This window comes from Silurus meridionalis, chromosome 21, assembly GCF_014805685.1.
Source record: "Silurus meridionalis isolate SWU-2019-XX chromosome 21, ASM1480568v1, whole genome shotgun sequence".
NCBI lineage: Eukaryota > Metazoa > Chordata > Actinopteri > Siluriformes > Siluridae > Silurus > Silurus meridionalis.
Window position 1 is genome coordinate 10,647,634 of NC_060904.1, and position 13,177 is coordinate 10,660,810.

Sequence of the window (13,177 nt, forward strand, 5' to 3'; positions counted from 1 at the left end):
TGGCGGTGGTAGCATCATGATTTGGTGCTGCATGAGTGCTGCTGGCCCTGGGAAGCTGAGGTTAATTGAGGTAAACATGGATTTCAACATGTCCTGTGAAATTTAAAAGCAGAACATAATGTACTCTCTTCAGAAATTGGGCCGAACAACAGTTTTCCAACATAATAACGATTTCAAACACACAAATGTCTTGCTAAGGAAGCTGAAGGTAAAGGTGATGGAGTAGCCAAGTATATACCTAAACCTTATTAAGCACCTCTGGGGCATCCTCAAGCGGAAGGTGGAGAAGTGCCTTGTGTCTAACTTCCAGCAGCTTCGTGATGTCATTATGGAGAAGTAGAAGAGGACCTAAGCAACAACCTGTGTAACTCTGGTGAATTCCATGCCCAGGAGGATCCTGAGAAAATCTCCAGCTCCATTTTCAGAAATGCAGTCATAAACTTGCAAGGACTCTCCACCATGCTTCACTGTTGCCTACAGACAATCATTATTGTACCGCTGTCCAGCCCTTAAATAACTTGTATCTACAGACAAATATTTCAGATGCTGATTCATCAGCCCAGAACACCTGCTGCCACTTTTCTGCAACCAAGTTTCTATGTTTTTGTGCATAGTTGAGTTGTTTAACCTTTTTTCCATGACAGATGTATGGCTTTTTAGCTAAAATTTTTCCATAAAGACAACTTCTGGACAGACTTCTCTAGTTCTCTAGATAGTAAATGTATGTACCTGGGGCAGTAAGAAAGCATAATGTATCTTAATGACTGTGTTTCAATCTACATATGAAATTGATTATTAACACCTGCTTGCGATAATTGGTAAAGTGCACCCTTGTGATACACTAAACTATCTTGGTGTACATCTCAGAGTTGCAAAAGCTACTAGTTCTAAAAGAACAAAAGATCATGTGGACAAGCCAGGGGACAATTTGAAATGTAATGTTTTATAGATGGATGAGACAAAATAGGACTTTTGGTTTAAATGTGAAGCATTATGTTTGAAGAAAAGAAAGCAGAGCATTCTAGTGTAAGAATCTTATCTCATCTTTGAAACATAGGGGTAGTAGCATCATGCTTTGTCCCTGTTTTGTTGCATCTGATTAAGGATGGCTTGTCATAATTAATTGGATCAATAAATTGAGAATTATATCAAATTTCAGGATATCTGTCAATGAACTGTCTCTATAATGAAAATGGGTCATGAGCCCAAGCACACAAGCCATTCTACCAGAAAAAATCTTTTTGGAACGGGCAAGTAAAAGTCCTCACCTTTATCCAATTGTCAGAAAACCACCAGCCACACCTCTTTCCTGCACTCAGCACACTCGCTCAGCCTCTCCCTCCTACTAATCACCCACACCTGTCTCCAATCTACTCTCCCCTTTATAATGTGATTTTTTTTACACCATATCCAACAGTCCCCATTTGCTGTAAAATAACCTCTACTCTTCTGGGAAGATGGTCCACTAGATTTTGTCATGTATGGGAATTCGGTAAGAAGGCACTAACTGCCTGGGGTGCAGTTAATGTTTTTATCAGCATCAGTGTAAGCATCAGTATTCCAAAAGTGATTTACAGGGTTGAGGTCAGAGCTCCATAGCAAGCCACTTAAGATCTTCCACTCCATTTCATGTAAACCACGAAAAGCCAGGTTACTCAACACTTTTGTCCTTATAGTGCACAATAGAGGAGCCAGCAAAACACAAACTTTCATGTTTCACTTTTTATTTTCAACTTATGAAATGACTACTCGTCCTGATGAAAAAGCTCCAACACAGATATAGAACCTCTATATTGATCTAAGTCATCCACAATTCTAAAGTGTTAAAAAGTTTAGACATTGTATTCTCATCAGAGGGTTGTGCTGCCATAAAGATGGAGCTTTTAGCTGTGAAACATGGCCTTGCTTATTCACTGTGTGCTTCTTAGCCGCACCAAACAACCATAGATCACTCCTGCACTCGCATCGCTCTCTTTATCGAAAGAGAAAACAAAGGCTTGAGCCACTGAAGTTATTACTGCAGCAGCAATTTTTCAAACTCCACCACCGCCACCACCAAAAAAAGACACCAAAAGCTTTGCATGCTAGGTCTTTTAGAACTGCAAGAGAATGCCAATAAGAGGAATAAATAACAGCCCATCCAAACTCACTTGAGTTATTAAAAAATTCAACCTGCTCTCGGATAACTTCGTTAATTGTGTGCGAGTTATTCAACAATCTATAAATGATTTGCTTAAACATGCATTTGTTTTGCCTCTAATTTCCTCATTATGCTGCAAAGTGGCTAAAACATCAGATTAAGGTCATAGAGATGCAATAAAAAGCTGCTCATCCATTTTCTTATTTTTTTTTACTCTGGTCAATAACCTCAAACCTAACTCAGACTTTAATAATGTCCTATTATACAATATGTTCCGTGAATTGATTTGTGGAGAAATGTTCATCAGGAGTCAGTCTTAATGAGGTTCCATCTATCTTAATCCTGCCTAACCCCAATGTTTTTGTTAAATCATAGACCATCTCCCCTTCCCCCTCCTCTTTCTGTCTATCTTCCTCACACACATGCACATACAACACCCCCACACACACACACACACACACACACACACACACACACCCCCACACACACACACAGTCTGGATGGACATCACTCATCCCCTCAGTCTCAGCCACTCACTCAGGGAAAGGACGCAGGTGACTGAAACTATGACTGTCTTAGAGTGTGGATGATGCATTGGCAGTCAGTGTTGGATGATTTGGGCAAGACTTGCTTGAAAAGAGACATATTGATTTCTCAATGATTAATAAGTGGAAAATAATTGTGTTTCATTAAGATGGATGCAGTTTCATTTAGTCTGTCTTCTCGCTTTTAGTTTAGCCCAAGCAGGCAATCAAATCTCCAACGGTCTCGTGTTAGTCTACCATGGCAACAAGGCCAGTGAGGCAGAGAGGACTGTCTCAAAACCAAGGAGAGTAAAATAGCCATTTCTCTCTCTCTCTCTCTCTCTCTCTCTCTCTCTCTCTCTCTCTCTCTCTCTCTCTCCTCTCTCTCTCCCTCTCCCTCTCTCTCTCTCTCCCCACACACAGACAGACAGACAGACAGACAGACAGACAGACAGACAGACAGACATGCACACATGCGTGCACACATGCGTGCACACACACACACACACACACACACACACACACACACACACACACACACACACAATGAAGCCACGGATCACATCAAACATTAAACCCATGGTGAATGTGCACAAGCTTCAGATCCAGTATTCCTAATGTGTGTTACATAATACATACCACGTCATAAGTGGCTATTGTTACATCCATAAGATTTTATAAAGTCACTTTCTAATGCAGGTTAGGGCCATATTTAATGTCAGGAATTGAATTTAAATATTTATGCAGGAAAACATGCATATTTAAGAAATGAGTTAGGTAGCATACCCCATTCACATTATGCAAATCCGTTATGTGTAGTTCCTGTCTCTGAGCCTGCCAGGAAAACTGGGAACTGGGATTCTCTATAACACCTAGACCACTGTTATTTAACACAAGCACTTGCTTTGCTCAAAAACCTCAAAAGTCAGGAACAGAAAATGCACTTCAAAGAAGAAAATAGCCTTTTTTCTTTTTATTTGATGTCAAATGTGATGTAAAAGAAAAAACAATACAAAATAAATTGAAAAACCAAATATAAGGCTATATGAATGAACTATATAACTAATAGACTAAATTTCTAATGTAGTTATTTAATTATGCACACCATTTAATGTAGCTTCAAACAGAAGTGGTGCTGTACTTTATAATGCTTTTTACTCAAGGCAGTATAGTAATAAGTTTATATCTTAAACTTATTTATGACTATGTATTCAAACTTTTAAAGGGCATTATTAGGTATAATGTATGATTTAAAACACATTAGAAATATATTTGAAGACTAAATTAATAAGGAGTGTTTCAAAAAATGTAAGATGTATAAATATATCCATGTCACCAACAGAAATAGCATTTTTATGATGTATGTATTTTTGGTGCTGTAAGTTTAGGCCCCATAGAGCACAGCCAGTGCAAAGCTTAGGGGAAGTCAGTGAGCGAAGTAACAGGCCCTACAGATCCACTGCTCTGTGTTTCATTTTAATGTTCATCTAATGACATTCTCTCACAGGCCATGTCATGGGCCATCAACAGTCATAATTGTAAATTGATTCATTGTCTACTGAGGGTGACAACACTCCAGTGTCAAAAAACAAATTGATAAGAGTAGGTTCCTTTAATGAATATATCAATAACAGCTGACAGCTGAAAAAGTACCTTCAAACATTTCTAAATAAGCACAAACTTTTCACAAGATGGTTAAATTTGTTTTAGGTCGTGTCTGCCGGGTGAGTTTTGCTTGCACTGCCAAAAGCAAGTAAAAATTTGTTCATGTTTTTAATATGCAATACATTAAAATAAAATCATGTTTTTATTGTACTTTTTACAAACCAGCTGAGCCAATTTATTGAAAATAATTGGAAATTATAAAAAAAATAATTTGTAATTGTAATAAATTTGAAGAGAACATTAGATTTTTGGTAACATTATACAATTTATGAGATTTACTATATTCTATCTGTCATATTTTATTGTTAAGACTGTCACCGCTGTTGGGAATTTTGTAATATACTATATCGCCTCCTGATGGTCAGAAATGATGGTCGTACATCACCTAAATTGTCCTAAGTTGAAGTAGCAAATATCAGTCTAATGGTGGCTTAATAGCTGGTAATGATTTTGGTCACCTACAGTAATGGTTGGCCAGCTTACACACCTGTGCACACTGAATTGCTGTGGTTATTCGATTCAAATGGCTGCCTGACCTGGCACATTTGCTGAATTAATGAATCAAAAGAATAAAAGGTTTTTCTTCCACCTTTCACCAGGTAGAGAGATGCTAAAATAAAAATTCACCTCACACAATTAGAGCGCCCCTATCTATGGTTATCACATCAGACATTTTCACTTTGTGACAGTTTGGGTATTAATAGCATTTCAGTTTCTATGGGTTGTTCTTAATGGCTGATTTATTTCATTTTAATACTCCTGTCAGGAGGCAGAGCCATGAGAGAGCGCCATATAATGGAGACCCTCTGTGTTCTCGTCCAGTGGGAATGCTTCACTCCAAAGTGCAGTGCTTGATATGTGGCCTATCGACTCAAGACGTCAGCTGCCCGCTATTCATTTCAGCAGTGGGACATAAGCGTGCACTATTCAGCTATATCCCTCTTTTATTTCACTGCTTGTTTATGCATCCTCTAGCTTATGTGTATGTATGTATGTATGTATGTATATATATATATATATATATATATATATATATATATATATATATATATATATATATACATATACACCCTAAAGAATATTTAAAACATTATTTAAAACAGTTTAAGACCTATTGGATGTCACATACCAGGATCACAAATTTCCAAAGATCATTTTTTTTCACATTTTATTTCACCTAGTTACTTAGGGCAAATTTTCCTAATATAAAACATGTATCTAATAGTCTAGTTATAATATATATGTATATATCATATAATATTCTTTGAATTGGTGGATTTTAATTTATATAAAGCAGGTGAACAGACATGTGGAATGTGAGATATTTAACAAACCACCTTAGCTTAGAGAAATAGCAACTATAGACATGTCCACAGTTCTTTTTGTCTTTTTTTAAGCTTTCTCATGACCCAATGCCTTCTGCCTATTTTGAAACTGTGTGATGAAAACACATGAATCCCCAGAGTAAATCAATAGACTGGAACTGTTGTCATTTAACAGACTATTAATTGACTAATGTGCATCATGTCTCTGCAATGCATGGGTAGAACCATGGGAATTAGTGCTCCAGATTTAAAGAATATATTAGACAACCACAGACATTTTTTTTTTAAATCTAAACTGTTTCTTATTACTGAGAGGATACAATAAGTGGAATTGTTAAAACAGATGATAATTCTTAGTTATGAATTAGGCAGTGTTGTCCCCCAAATATGCAAACACAACGACACGACAAAACGACACAACACAGTAGCATCTTTAAATCTCCCCTGCAATGCCGCTGATGGATGAGAAAATATGACAATAATAACAGATATATTCAGTTACTCATGTTCAGAAAATCTCTGTTTTTGGTCTATCCTGGATGGGTAGGACAATATAAATAACTGAGAATAAAGTATTTGTCAGTTATAAAGATTAGCAAACTTTAAGGCTAAAATCAGCAGATTTAGTTTAGTATGAAACGGGCCCTTTTAATAATGCTAGTGCTATTTTGCTATTATGCTATTTTTAATGTCTAGAAATCAAATTTAATTAAATGAATTTATGTTTTATATTAAGATTCTGACAAAAGCTTCGGCTTGTTCACTACAGAAGTCTAAATGTGCTTTTAAGTACACTGGAACCAGTATGAAATGGTAACCAGTATGAGATGATTCTTTAAGTTATTTTCATCTGCATTGTTTATAAAATTTCTACATCATGGATTTGGCTACAGTCAGTCTTTTCTAAAGCAGGTTAATTATTTCTTCAACTAATACAACGATTTATATAAATAAAAAAAGGCTTATTAACAAATAGTAAAGATTATTAATAACCAAATAAACAAACAAAACAGAAAATTATTCACTGAGTGAAATGAGATGTTTATTTAGCATTTACAGAAATTGATTATTTTAAAAACATTACAAAACAAAAACATTTATAGCTGTTAATAGCTGCAATATCTTAAATCCCATCAGCTTATTGGTCTCACTGACTTTCAGCAACATCACATCTAACAATAAATGTAACAATGAAAATTTGTGATTTGTTTTATTTCATGTCTTATAATCATTGGAAAATTGCTCTGTTCTAATTTATGTTGGTCCATTCCACATGACAATCACTGTCATGTTTTGTTTCTTATTTATTGAGCTATGGCATTTATAGATAGATCATCGCTCACAATCTCCTTTAAGCAAATGTAAACCTAATTTAAACAGTCAAAGTCTAATAATATCATTACTGACTGACAAATGTCAAATCTAAGATAGCACTGTGATTCCCTCAGTGGGACTCATTAATTTGTTTATTCAGTTTACCCACAGTACTCATAAACTTTACATTTAAGACCACAATGCTGCCAATATCTGGCTTCCTTTAATCACTCTGAGAATTTGGAGCTGTCTGTGAACCCACATTGGGGAATAAGAGAATGGAATGAACAGCAGGCCATTAAAGGTTCAATAAATTAAAATTAGCTGTAAGCTGTTACATAAATAAAAAAAAAGTCTATATAAAAATATTAGTTTTTTGATAACCAGTCAAGGAAAATTGCTACAACTGAATTGTATTACAACTGATTACAACTAATTTTGTGTATTTGCTCATGCTTGCTGTTAATAAGTTTAAGATCGTAATCATAAAAACTACATTAACAAATATTTTGAAATGAATGATATGATGTTTTAAAAGGTTAAATTAAAATATTTGTTTACTTAATATCAGTGTTTAATGCATGAATTGCAAATCCAAATATATCCCTGATGAAGAAACTAGGCCATTGGGACGAATAACAATTTGGTAATTTTTCAGTATTATTTATATTTTTGGTCTGTGTCGGATGGTTTAATAAAGTACTACACTTCAAGTAAATATTTACAATTTACAAACAACTAAAGATTCACCACTTTGACTACCCAGGACAATCAGCATGTAGCTTTGCTTAGTGCTAATTATGTCCTTGATATACACTGATCAGTCATAATATTAAAATCACTGTCAGGTGCTTAAAAAGAATAGTTATCTTGTTTTAGTGGCACCTGTCATTTTGACAGGTGGCAAGTGAGCAGTCAGTTTTGTGTTGTTCTGTAAGTTGGTGTGTAACCAATGCCCAAATTGTGTAAGCTGGTAGGGCCAGTGTGATGCTCTAGGCAATCTTCAGCTGATGAACTGTGAGTCCTGGTATTTATATGGATGTTACTCTGACATGTACTGTACCACCAACCTTAACATTGTTACAGACCAAGTATACCACAGCATCCCATAATGGCAGTAGACTCTTTAAACATGATAATGCTTCCCACCCCACAATGAAAATTTTTCGGGAATGGTTGGAGGAACATGATAAACAGTTCAAGATGTTGACATGGCCTTCAAATTCCCCAGATCTCAGTCTGAAAGCAAGTCAGATTCATAACTACAGAATTTATGAATCTGTGGCTATAATACTGTATTGGTGCTGTGGACACCACACCATGCCTTTGATGGTCTTGTGGAAACCCAGCATTAATGGGTGTTTGTGGCCTAAGAGAAACCTACATTGAACTTTTTATATTTCATGTCTGATCACTGTAAACTGTAGCATGTGTACAGCTCTGGGAAATGTACGTACAATATTATTACAATTACAAAGTAAATATGACAAATATCTCCTTACATCACAATTTCACTTGTTTATTTGCTATTTAATTGTTTTTATGTTGCTCAGACCTTTTATTTCATTTATGTGTAAGCAAGCAGTGCTATGCTGATGGTACTGTTTAGCACATTAAGCTAATGTGTATGCATTACACGGGATTAGGGGATATTTTTCAAAGGTCTTTACCAAAAAGGGACATTTTTAGATTTATTAGAAAAAAAGCAATACATGTAACCAGTATATTATTCTGCTTGTATGAATATTATTAAATCAAATTAATCAGTTTACCACCCACTATTCTTTTACACAAATGGTGATAATGCCTTTAACACACTTTAAAACAAAAATGTTGATTCTCATTATGAAGGATAATGCCTATACTAATGGTTTAAATACTAACCTTTTAATAATATAAGTATACTTAAAAAAAATTAACTCTCACTAGACACAAGACTGATGTTATAAGGTAACAGATAAGCAATCATGTCCATTTTTTTCCATCAGAAGGGGCTTACAAATCCTAATAAAAAAAACCCTGAAAAAACACTCATTAGGATTCTTAGTACAATAAGCCAATTCTGGACCTGCAGCTCCAAAAAAAAAAATGCAATTAGTTACCTGAACTGTAGACAGGTTGAGTTAGGATTTTGTGCATTCATTTCAAATTCAATACATTAAATCCCTAAAAATCCTTAATATATCATTAATTATATGTTATATTATACAATTATTTTTTATAATGAAAGGTCACAAGATACTGAATAAAAGCATAAATATTATAGATTAGGCCACACATTATACACTACACATTCATTATCTAGTCAATCAGAAAAATAATGATCCCCAAACCTCCAATGGTTCCTACCTTTTACCCCTAAGAGTAGATCACAATTTTGTGACAGGAATAAGCTCTAGGACACACATGACTTTTATGACCACAATTTCATATTGCATATGATGGCAAATTATGTCTGAATAATAGTTGATTTATGCCACTCAAATACAACAAAAAAAGAGGAAAGCACTTTCTCTGATACAACATATACTAGGCTTTAAAAAGGTCTGTGAAGATTTTCATGAATATTAGGTCAAAATTACTTGAACAAACTGGCCCGAAAAACTAATATCAGTATATTAAAATTAGATTTGTAAACTCTGTGTCATAAACCTTTGTCATTTGTAATTTATATGGCAAAGTGATACAAAATAATAATTTGCAATGTAATGTCTTACAGGTTGTGAGTTGTGGAGTTTGTTAAAGTTCAGCAGTTAATTAATAAAATCTAATTCCCACTTATTTGTATAACTTTGCATAGAACAGACATTACAGGCCAATGTTTACAGAGATCCATTACCAGACCTTAATTAACCAAGCCATGAGGCAACAGGGTAACAGTGTGATTAGTGTCAGAGTTATGTAATGATGCAGTTCATTTAGCACTCCAATAGATTTATTATATACACTTTATTAACAGATAGATAACCATCACATATACATGTGAGTCTATCCCAAACTATTACCACAGATTTAAATGCACACAGTTGTGGAGAATATATTTGTATGCTGTAACATGATTGCCTAAGCCTGTTTTAGCTTAAAAATGTCACTATGCACAAAACAAGATCCATGCAGACCTGGTGTCCTAAGTTTGAAGTAAAAGCACTTGGGTGTTGTGCACTGAGTTTTGTGAAAACCCTCAACACCAAATGGTACACAAGGCCACTTCATCAAACATCAGTTCATGAAATCATAATTCTCTTATGGGAAAATAAACACAAATCACTAGAACCAGCTTAGAAATTTGATGAAAAACCTGCCCAGGAAAATAAAGATTATTACAACAAGAAAAAGGGAACTAAGCCTGGAATAACCTGCTCAACAAATACATAAGGATATGACTGGTTAGGTGTCCACATAGTTTTGCCATAAAGTGTAACAAAATAATTAACAAAATAATCTAAAAAAAAAAAAAAAAATGGACATCACATAACAGCTTTTAATATTTCAACCTCTTTTAATGCATTTGATGATTTGAAAGTTTTATTTCAAAATCACCCACATAATTCCTCACATAGGAAAACCTTAAAGAAATGATAGTTACAAGATTTAGGAAACACACAACAAATTAAAAGAAATGTATTAGTTATTTGTATGTTTGCTATATTATGAGTGTTTTTGCTAACATGATTAGTTCTAATTATTTACTGTACAGACTTACAGTAAATAGCATCTGTCAAGCTATCTAGGAATATCTGGCAACAATTAGCCCCCCCTTGCACATGTTAACAGCAAAAAGGGTTTTTGAGGAGGAACACATCAATTACATACCAACATTTTACATTTCATCTTCTTATTGGGGCCCCCTGCTAATGTTGACCATTTCCTCTCCCTCCCATTTATTTTGCTTCGGTGACTGTGGCCTTACTGCTCACACACTCCCTAATTGCCTTACAGACAGATCGAGCTGCCAAGTCCAACCCCAGTTTCTGTTGGCCTGACCTTAGTTAGAGATATGATCTCAGATTGAGACGTGTTGAAACATACATTATACATGTAATTGAAGCCCAATCACTGATTACAGGTACAAATGTTGAGGTAGAATGTGCACCAGATTCACAGGCCATGAAAGTGTAACACGTTTTTTTTTTCCAGTTTGTTCTAAGCATATATTTCCACATTGCCTTATTTTTTTAACACTATAGCTGTGTCTCTGACATACTCGGCCAAATTATATAATCAATGGCCTTTTAAATGAACAAAACAAATCCCACACTGGTAAACCATTGACCCTCTAACACAACCTTTAAAAAAAAAAGAAAAAAAGATTTATACCAATCACTCTGAGGAGACGGTTGACTTGAAATTAAGGACTGAGTGGAAAAACCTTATTTAGAAGTGTAACCTTTTCTGGCAGCCAGATTTGTTTTTGCAGTGCCCATGTTTTTCTAAGTCCTACAGGGAACAGCAGAAGGAGAGCGAGTAATGGATAAAGGTCTAGTTCAGCTTGCCCCATGTTCATTTGGAAACTTGTTCAAACAAAGCCCAATCAAAGACCAAACTGCCTTTATCTCAATCATAACAACAGATTTTTGTTCCACTGAGAGTCAGTAACGTGTCTAAAATATGCACATTGCACACATATGACAGATTTATTATAAACTGATTCTATGGCTTTATGAGGATATCTGATCACATTGTATGTCTAAGCAGCTATGCTCATAATACATTTAAAATATGGTATGTTGTTTAACACTCAGTATATAGCACATGGTTTATTTAAGATAAATGATCAGAGGCACCTAGAGAAAGTAAACATTTTAACTGGCAGAGATAGAATGCAAAAAGTCAATGTTAGCAGAAAGGGATACAGTGAGTCCTGTGGTCTCTTAATTGACATTTTAGGCATGTTTTTATACAGCTGAACACGATTGGACCTGGTTACGAAATAAAACACAGTGCTGGCATCAGATGGCACAAGACTTCATCCAATGTAGAGAAAAACATACAAGACAGGAAGATGCTCCCACACCCTTCCATCCCCCTTGCACTCTCACTTCCTGTGAATGCTCTGAAGAGACAGCAGAGAGACAAGTAGCAGAAAGATATGTCTGTATTCTATAAGCCTCTATCCCTCCATCCTCCATCCCCACATGCTACACATCAGACTGATGCTATACTGGGTCACACAGGTGCGATGAGAAACACATTCGATTAAAAAAAAGATACTTAGAGTTGTGGATGCAATCCTACAAGACACTTTGCAATTACACAAGGTGTCTGCTAAATAATTGTACATGGAATAATTGAATTTTAACTTGCTTGCTGAAATTATTATTTTTTGTTTATTAATATTATGTAGTAGCTACAATGCTGAAAAAGGCTTAGAAATTGTATTTAAAAATAAAAGTGCAGCAATTTGTCCATCTTCTGTTACTGGTTTATCATGGAGTCTATCCTTGAATTCACCCAGTACACCACAGTGCTCCATGCACACACATTTACACACACTACTAGTTCATTTCAGGAAACTGGAGCACTCAAAGGAAACCCAATCAGAAACAACTCTAACGACAACAGTTCCCACTGCACCTAAATCATCTCACATTTTTATACAATGCTCTTTTGAATATCTTGACTTTTGAAATATCAGTATTACAATACAATACTATGACAACAGAGATCAATAAACCATATATTGTACTACAGATCAAAAGTTCTACAGCAATATATTATTTATTATTTATATATATATATATATATATATATATATATATATATATATATATATATATATATATATATATATATATGATCTGCAATTAAAAGAAAATGACGCATAGATATGTGTTTATCGATTGAAAGAGACTGAAAGGAACAGCAAAAAAATATATATATCCACCAACTTTGTAGCCAATGTAAGAAATCACAGTTTTTCAAAGTTTGCTTTGACATCACTGGTCTCCAGAAGTTGTTCTTTTCTGCTAAGCTGTGGCACATTTAGGGGACAAGTTAACTGGCTATAAGGGGTAAATGAATGCTTAATACACCGTTTTCTTGATTCCCTGATTCTCTCAGCTTGTGAGGACCATTTAGCAAATAATCAGTTTGTTATTGGTCTTAAGTACTGGCTAATTAAAATTGTGACCCCTGTGAGTAACCCTCTTCCTAGGGATACGGAACATAAACAGGAACAATTTGTTTAATTGCAAAAGACCTTTTTTTGG